The 9,425-nt window shown below is 32.7% G+C and overlaps 1 pseudogene; it reads left to right on the top strand.

Moving 5' to 3' along the window:
• Positions 1–413: 413 nt before the first annotated feature.
• Positions 414–850, top strand: LOC123247105 (annotated as a pseudogene).
• Positions 851–9,425: the final 8,575 nt, after the last annotated feature.

Here is a 9,425-nt window from a genome sequence, read left to right as displayed (position 1 = left end):
AATGCTTAAACCATACTCTCCTCAGAATTGGCTCAGAGAGGTAATAACAACCATATTCATTTAAGTACAGTATTCTATCTTACTCTTTAGAGAAATAGGAGGGAGATAAGACAAGGTGGTGATAATTGAAGGGGTGGGGAAGTGGGGTATTGTGATTAAATGTAAAACACTAGTGAGCAAGACAGAGTGAAAGGAGAAAGAAAAAGCACTATCAGAAGGAGAGAATAAGATGGAAGAAAATATAACAATCATAAAAGTCAAAGTCATTGGGATGAACTCACCCATAAAATGGAAGCAGAAAACAGAGTGGATTAAAAACAAGTATCCTCTCTTTCCCTGTCTTAGCTGAGGAGACCAGGAGGCAGAGGCTCCCTGGTGCTTTCAAGATTAAGCTTCACCCGTGAACCACTGCCATGGCCAGGAAAGGCATTCCTGCTGGAGGTGTAATGGACTTTAACACTGCTCTACAAGAAGTGCTAAAGACTGCACTTATCCAAGATGGTCTAGCTCATGGAATTCGTGAAGCTGCCAAAGCCTTGGACAAATGCCAAGTCCTATGTATGTAAAGTCGGTTGAGGCCTTGTGTGCTGAGCACCAAATCAGCTTGATCAAGGTTGATGACAACGAGAAGCTGGATGAATGAGTAGGCCTCTGTAAAATTGACAGAGAAGGAAAGCCTCTTAAAGTGGTAGGCTGCAGTTGCGTTGTTGTTAAGGACTATGGCAAGGAATCTCAGGCCAAAGATGTCATTGAGGAATATTTTAAATGCAAGAAATGACTAAATAAAAGCCTTGTTCTGATTAAAAAAAACAACCAAAAAACAAGTATCCTCTGATATGTTGATTATAAGAAACACTTGAGGCAGGGAGACATACACAGAGTAAAGGTAAGGGGCCAGAGAAGAATTTATACTGCTTTAGCTGAAGTAAAAAAAAAATCAAGAGTAGCAATAATGATCTCAGACAAAACTAAAACAAAAAAAGCCTAATAAAAGAGATAAGAAAGGAAATTACAACTTGATAAAAGGTATAGACAACTAAGTAATATCAATATTAAATACACATGCACCAAATGGTATTGTCTTTAAATTTTTAAAGAAGCTAAAAGAGATACAGGGGAAGTAGTAAAACTAGACTAGTGGAGGACCTGACCTTTCCCTCAGAGCTAGATAAATCTAACCAAAATAAAATGTATAAAGTTAAGCAGGAGAATTAAATTTAGAAAAGTTATATTTAATATATCTCTGGAGAAATTTCAATGGAAATCAAAAAGAATATACCTTCTTTTCAGCACTACATGTCAACTACTCCCAAATTGACAAATTATTAGGGCATAAAAACTTCACAACCAAAAATGGAAAAGAAATAATAAACTCATCCTTTTCAGATCACAATGCCATAAAATTTATAATCAATCAAGTCCCATGGAAAGATAAATTAAAAATTAATTGGAAACTAATAATTTAACTCTAACAAAAATATGGAGCAAAAAAACACAAAGTATTAAAATAATAATTTTATTAAAGAGAATCTCAATGAGGAGACGATGTATCAAAACTTATGGGATATAACCAAAGTAGTACTTGGTGTGTGTGTGTAGGGGAATTCCTATCTCTAAATGTTTACATTAATAAAATAGAGAAAAAAAACAATCATTGAATTGGGTATACAACTAAAAAACTAGAAAAATCAATTAGAAATTCCCAAATAAAGACTAAATTGAAATTCCTAAAAATCAAAAGAGAAATTAATAAAAATGAAAGTCAGAGAGCCATTGACCTAATGAATAAAGCTAGGAGTTGGCTTTATAAAAAGCAAATAAAATAGAGCCCTGGTTAATTTGATTCAAAAAAAGGAAAGAAGAAAATAAAATAATCAGTATCAAAAAATGAAGAGTGAATTCACCACCAATGATGAAGAAATTAAAGCGATCATTAGGCACTCTTTTGCCCAATTATATGCCATTAAACCTGACAATCTAAGTGAAATGGATGATTATTTACAAAAATATCAATTGCCCAGATCAACAAAAGGGGAAATAGAGTACTTAAATAATCTCATCTCAGAAAAAGAAATTAAACAAGTCATCAATGAATTCTCTGAGAAAAAATTCCCATGACCAGATGGCTCACAAATGAATTCTATCAAAAATTTAAAGAACAATTAATCCTAATACTATCTAATATGATTTACACATATAGGGCAATACTGTATTCAAATGAGGAAAATAGAATAGTTTATCTTTCAGAACTATGGAAAAAGGAAGAATTTATGAACAAATGGCACATAGAGAGCATTATGAGGTATATGAAACTTTTGTATAATGTAACCAAGATTAGAAGGGAAACAACAATCTGCTGGGTGGGTATAGGTGAATTTTACAGCAAATTCTTTGACAAAGATTTCATTCCTCAAATATATAGAGAACTAAGTCAAATTTATAAAAAAACAAGTCACTCCTCAATTGACAACTGGTTAATGGATATGAACAAGTTTTCAGATTAAGAAATCAAAGCTATCAGTAATCATATGAAAAAATGTTCTAAATCACTCTTGATTAGAGAACTGTAATTAAAACAGTTCTGAAGTACCACCTCCTTCCTATCAGACTGGCCAATATTATAGTAAAGGAAAGTAATAAATGTTGGAGGTGATGTGGCAAAATTGCAATAGTAATACTTTGTTAGATTTGTGAACAGATCCAAACTTTCCCGAGAGCAACTTTGAGTTATGACTAAAGGGCTATTAAACTCTGCATACCCTTTGATCCTATAATACTGTCACTAGTCTGTATTCCAAAGAGATTTTTAAAAGGGCAAAAGGACTCTCTTGTACAAAAATATTTAGAACAGCCCTTTTTGTGGTGGCAAATAATTGGAAGTGGAGGGGATATCCATCAACTGGGGAATGATTGAACAAATTGTGGTATATGATGGTGATGGAATGCTATTGTACTATAAGAAATGATGAGCAAGGTTATTACCGAAAAAGCAGAATACTTACATGAGCTGATGTAGAGTGAAATAAGAAGGACCAAGAGGACATTATACACAGCAATATTGTGGGATGATCCACTGTGAAAGACGTAGCTACTCTCAGCAATACAATGATCCAGGACAATTCAGAGGGAACTAGGACAAAGAATGCTATCTACCCCTAGAGAAGGAATTGTTGGAGTGGAAATGTAGATCAAAACACTCCGTTTTTTATTTAGCCTTATGTGTTTTCATTTTGGAGTTTGAGTTTTTTATGAGTATTCTCTTACAACAGTGGCCAATATGGAAATAAGTTCTGCACGATAATACGTAATCCAGATCAAATTGTATGGCATCTCTGGGAGGGGTGAGTGAAAGGAAGGAGGGAAACAATTAGGATATTGTAATTTTGGAAAATGTATGTTGAAAATTGTTATTATATGTAATTAGTACAATAAAATACAAAAAAAGGAAACTCATCCATGGAACAATCAAGCATAATTTACAGGGACTCATGATGAGTCATAAAACCTACCTCCTACCATAGAGGGAAAACTTAAGTCAAAGTACAGAAAAAAATACATACATACATATATATATATACATATATATATGTATATATATATTTGAAATGGATAACATAGGAATTTGTTTTTACTTGCTTATGTGTATTTTTACAGTGGAGGAAGGGTAAAGGAGAAAAAGGTTAATAGAAAAATAAATTTAAAAACCAAGCGTTTATTACAAATTGTAACAGGGAACTCTGTTGAGGACGTTCCTTTTACCAATAAATTTGGCACCTTCCCTGAAACTTATAGTTTTAGAGAATTGCCCAAAGCAGAGATGTCACTTTATGCAGTCCACAAAAGTTTTTATTATTATTTTTTATTGAACCACATTAAAATGTAAGTGGGGAATATTTAACAAAATAAATTAAAATTAAATAAAACATAAATAATATTAATAATGGCTTTCTAAGTCAATATTTCACACTGGAGATCCTTTCTACTTGAGTTCAACATAACTTTGCCTAGACTACTGAAAGGGTAACTAATTTGCCCAGGATCATCTATGAAGAGTGTGTCAAAGTTGTGACTAGAACTCAATTCTTCCTGGCTCTAAAGCCAGTTCTTTATTGATTATACCATGAGTGACAAATATAAGGTCTTAACGATATTCCTAAAACTGAGGAAGGTAACTTATCTATGTCACTCTTTATTCTTTTACTCTTGAACCAAAAAGAAAATATAGACGTCAAATAGAACTTTGAAATTGTGTATGTACCTTTTAATTTTCATTAAATAAGAGGGCACATTGCCTAATATCTTTGTAAAATTTATCAAGCTTTGGATAAAAAAACACAAAGAAACAAATTAAAAACTTATAGGATCAAGCAAAAAGGCCAAATACTGAGACATACACTGACTTTTGATGGAGATTTTGTTAATTTTTCAACAATCAAATCAGTTCTCCATCTTCACTATTTATGAAGCAGCCTTTCAAAAAGCCTTGTTTCAAGGAAGTAATGGCTGCCGAAACTTTTATAAAATAATTCTTGTCTTAATTAAATCTTTTACAACCCAAATTGCTAGTCTTACATCAACATAACCAGAACAATGCATTGGTGGCCTGTTAAAAGTCACCAAGAAAACCATAGTGTCCTGACAAATTAAAAAAAAAGACTACAAAAAAGAACAGAATTGTTTGTTAGGGTTAGAAAAATTACACAGAAATAAATATTTGAGCCAACTACACCCTGTTAGAACCATGTGAAGTTGCCAACTTTTTGCATGGTCTCCTTGGCTGTGCATCAGAAGTCGTTTAAATAATAATGAGGATGATGAAATTAATAGCAATCATAAAATTTCTGTAGTGACTTTAGCTTTACAAAACCCTTTTCTCATACTGCTCTGAGCCTGGAAGTACAAATGAGGTTAACCATATCAGGCAGCGTAGTGTAGTAAATAGAGCAATGCTTTTGAAGCTAGGAAGACTTGAATTTGAATCTCATTACCAGTCTTATCTACCTGTGTGTCCCTTAGCTTATTGTTAGCATGAATTTACTAAATTCCTACTGTATATCAGGAACTATACTAACTACTGTGGAAATAAAAAGAAAAATGAAACCATTCCTATCCTTAAGCAGCTTACTTTATCAGGGGAAAAATGTATACATCCTAACTAAACAAATACAAAATACTGTTTGGGGACAGGTGGCGAATTTAATAAGAGGAAGAGAATGGGGTAGATTTCCTTCAGGAAATTGTAATATATCCTTTATAACTTCAGACTTCTTCCAGAAACAAAGGCATATCTTCTTAATAAATGTTTTTTTTTGTTTTTGTTTTTGCCACTATCACCATATGTCTGAGAGATAAGGAATACAACCATTTCCAATTCTTTGGGAAGGAACTTTGAAGAAGAACAGGAAAAAGAGATGGCATCAGCTAGAAAAATATATGTTAGAAAAAGAAAATGGTCTGGTCACAATGCAAGGAGATAGCCTTATTCCACTATCATTTCCATGATCAAAGAATAAATGAGAGAGGCCTCTAGAACACTGAGTGTCTTTTCTTTGGTGAACTTGTGGAAGGATATGAACAAAAGAATAGAATAAGCAGCCCTGGATGGGATAGAATTTGTGATATTGAAGGAATAATCCAAAGAAATGAAATGAGATTCATTTAAGTATCCCTAGCACAGTGCCTGGTACATTTTTTTCCAGGCCCATAATTTTATAGATAAATAGAATTTCCTGTACTTCATATACTGGCTACTTTTTATAACATTGTCTTAATAAGCTGTCTGAAGCACTGGAAAGTTATATGACTTGCCCAGGGTAATACAACAGGTATGTGCAATAGTTGGAACTTGAATACCTATTATATGGACTCGGACTCAAATGGATGAAATAATGGATAAGAAAAAAAAAAAGATACAATCTGCCCAGACCCAGTATGAACTTTGTCTTTGTTCGTGATCATGTGGTAATAACACTCAAAAAATTTAAAAATACATCATTAATATTCATTTGCTACTTGTTTGTTATTGTCCTCTCATCTTTCTTCCCTTGTGTCTCTATCTCTTCATCCATCTCTTCTGAGACTTCAAATATGTTCCCACTCATCAAAAGCTCTCTTGTCTGTTGTCTACATACCGTCATTTTTGGGGAAGATACCAAGTTGCTTTTTAGAAATTAACTGTTTCAAATTACTTGGAATACATACAGTTTTAGTAATATATCTTCATATTTAATTTTTAAAATTAATTCATATTGTTACATTTAACAATTTAAAGCAAAAATCTTCATGTGTTTTTATAAGATCCTAAAGATTTTTTTCACCATAAGTAGATGCCAGAATATGTCACAAATAGCTGTTATATCATTCTATTTCCTCACTATTCTACAATACTTTGATACTTCAATCTCTAAAGTACTTCTCTGGCCTGAGAAAATTGTGAGACCCATTTAGTGTTAGCTTCCCACTCTAACAATTCCAATTCTCCCCAGAGACATGCAATATTGTATTGATTGCTTTCTATGTAGTTTTATTTAGGAGTAAAGGGAAATTCTGAGTAAACAAATGAAGAATTTCATATAAATATTTCTAACAATATTTTAATTTTTTACTTGTGAAAAATTAATATTTCTGTGAAGTTGCATTGGAAAAATGAGACAGCAATAATTTTAATAACGAAAAAGTTTTTAAAAACTCAATTGCCATTTTGATATATTAGTTTTAAAATATTAACTATGATTAAAATGATTTTTTCATGCCAATTATAGAAGTATTATCAGCAATGAAGTTCTCCATTTTCATTATGAATAACATACTAATTTTCTGGTTTACAAGTAAAGGATATTGTTCTCAAGAACATTTAGCACAATTGGATAAGAAAAAAAAATATCTGTGATTTAAACTTTTCTCAGATCATCTTCCTTTCTTCTGAGTCCTCAGGTGAATTATATAGGACTATTTTTTAAGACCTCTGGCAATTTTTTTCTGATTATTTTTCAATTTCTATTAGCATTAGTACACAACATAAGAAAAAATTTATAATAGTTATAGGGCTTATGGAAGACTAGACTTCCTCTTTATCATGATGCTATCTGTTGTCTTTGGTAGGAACTCAAGTGTTTTAGCTGTAAACAAATTTATTTTCCACCATAGCAAAAATACACCAAAGTCCCATGGTCTTTATTGGTTAGCATTATTTTTGATATCTTTCATTTAGGTACAATTAGTCCCATGAGTTGTTTGTGTGGAGATAAAATAAAGAAATAAAGATATTTATAATAGAAAATAGAAAATATTTTTTAAATTAAATTAAATATTAAATATAATCATATATTAAATATTAAAATAAAGATAAAATAAAATAAAAAAATAAAATAAAGAAAAAAATCCTAATTACTTTAAACTTTTTAAAAATTTAATTCTATGCAATGAAGATCATGGTAGATACACAACTCCTCTGCTTCTTAGTTCTTGTGGCAAACAGATGCTTTATATTCTTGAAAAACAAAAACCACACAACTCCAAAACTCTTCTGCTACCTTTTAGAATATAGAAATGGGTTCCAAATATGCTCATAAGGAGACTCTACTTTTTAAATGTCTTAGTGAAGACCTGGCTATTATTAAGACTTTAGAAAGGTAAGTATGCTTGTCTTTTTTTTTTAATTTTTTTAAACCCTAATATCTTTTATATATATCCTTCTGTATTAATTTTTTTTATTTGTTATAGGGCTAGGCAATGGGGGTTAAGTGACTTGCCCAGGGTCACACAGCTGGGAAGTGTCTGAGGCTGGATTTGTGTTTGTCTTTTAACTAAAGGGAACACTAGGCTATTTGCTCCTTCTAATTTCAGCTTCCTTTATCAGTTGAGGAAAGGAGTTTGGGGCCACAGCACTGAAGAACCTTCCATTCTAGGAGTCTGAGATTACACCTAAAATGGAACAGGGTCCAGGAGAATATGGGAGTTGTTTTAAATTTCAAAATCTATCCTATAAGAATAAAGGACTGGATTTATTCCACATAGATTTACAGGCAGGCAAACTTTTAACTTAAATCACAATTAATTCATTCTATTTCTGTGTCTTTTCATAGGTTATCTCCTGTGCCTGGAATTCATGTCTCAGTCTCTGTACCACTGTCTCTTAGAATCTCTTCAAATTTGAACTATGCATTATTTCTTGTTCCCTTTATATCAATATTATTTTGCATTTATTTCATGTACATATTTATACACACATATGTGTATATACATACATACATATATACCAATATTTTGTATCAGTTCCAAGGCAGAAAAACAGTAAGGGCTAGGCAATGGGGGACTTGCCCAGGGTCACACATCTAGGAAGTGTCTGAGGCTAGGTTAGAACTCAGGACCTCTCATCTCTAGATCTGGCTCTCATTTTATTGAGCCATGTAGCTGCCCTCCTCACATATATTTTTATTTCCTTTATGCACATCATTTAGGAGAATATAATCTCTTAAAGACAGGGAATTGCTTTATTTTTGTCTGCATCTTTAATGCATAGCACAGTTTCTGGAATTTAGTAAATGATAAATAAAGTTTTTGGACTAATTCAGCCCTAGAACCAATAAACATTTAAGTGATGGCTAATAATAAATGCTTGGGGCCACACTTACAAAATTGATGTCATTTTGACTTCAATCTTGAAAACATGTAAACAAGATTGCTGGATGGCGTGTATGTTACAGAAGGAGTCTCATGAGTGAAAAGTTTATACTAGATGACCTCTAAGACCTTCAGACTTAAATGTTCAATGACATTATATAAAAATGTGATCAGCCGTACAAATGAGCTCCTAATAATTGGCAAAGTCATGATATCACTATGAGTGTTGCGAGAGTTCAGAGGAAGAAAAGATCTTTGTGAATTTCAAGCTTTTGAAGAGAGCTTCACAAATTTACATTTAATTTTTCATCAGAGGTCGTGTTCTTTATTTTATGTAGTTTGCATTTTAATGTGTAAGCTACTAGCACTAACAGAAATTAAGTAAAATTCCACCACGCCTGCCCTGATGGAGTTGATAATCGTAGGTGCCTCCTTCTCTCTTCTGACACTGTAGCCACTCTACGCAGGCTCTCATTATCTCCGCGGTGGACCACTGCAACAGTTTTTTGTTTGGTCTCCCTGGATTAAGCTTCTCCCCTCTTCAGTCCATTTGAGGGTTTGACAGCTCCATTCAGCTGTCAAAATGATCTTCCTCAAGTATACATCTGACTCTATCACCCATCTATTCAATTATCTCCAATGATTCCCTTTCACCTTTACTATTGAATGTAAAATCCTTTGGTTGACATTAAAAGTCCTTCACCATCTGGCCCCCTATTTTTCAGTCTTTCTTGTACCTTATCACTGAGATCCAGTGACACTGGCTTCCTTGGCATTCTTCAAACAAGTTACTCCTTTGAACC

The sequence above is a fragment of the Gracilinanus agilis genome, chromosome 4 (assembly GCF_016433145.1).
Source record: "Gracilinanus agilis isolate LMUSP501 chromosome 4, AgileGrace, whole genome shotgun sequence".
NCBI lineage: Eukaryota > Metazoa > Chordata > Mammalia > Didelphimorphia > Didelphidae > Gracilinanus > Gracilinanus agilis.
Note: the sequence above shows the minus strand (reverse complement) of the source record. Positions and strands in the feature narration are given on the sequence as shown.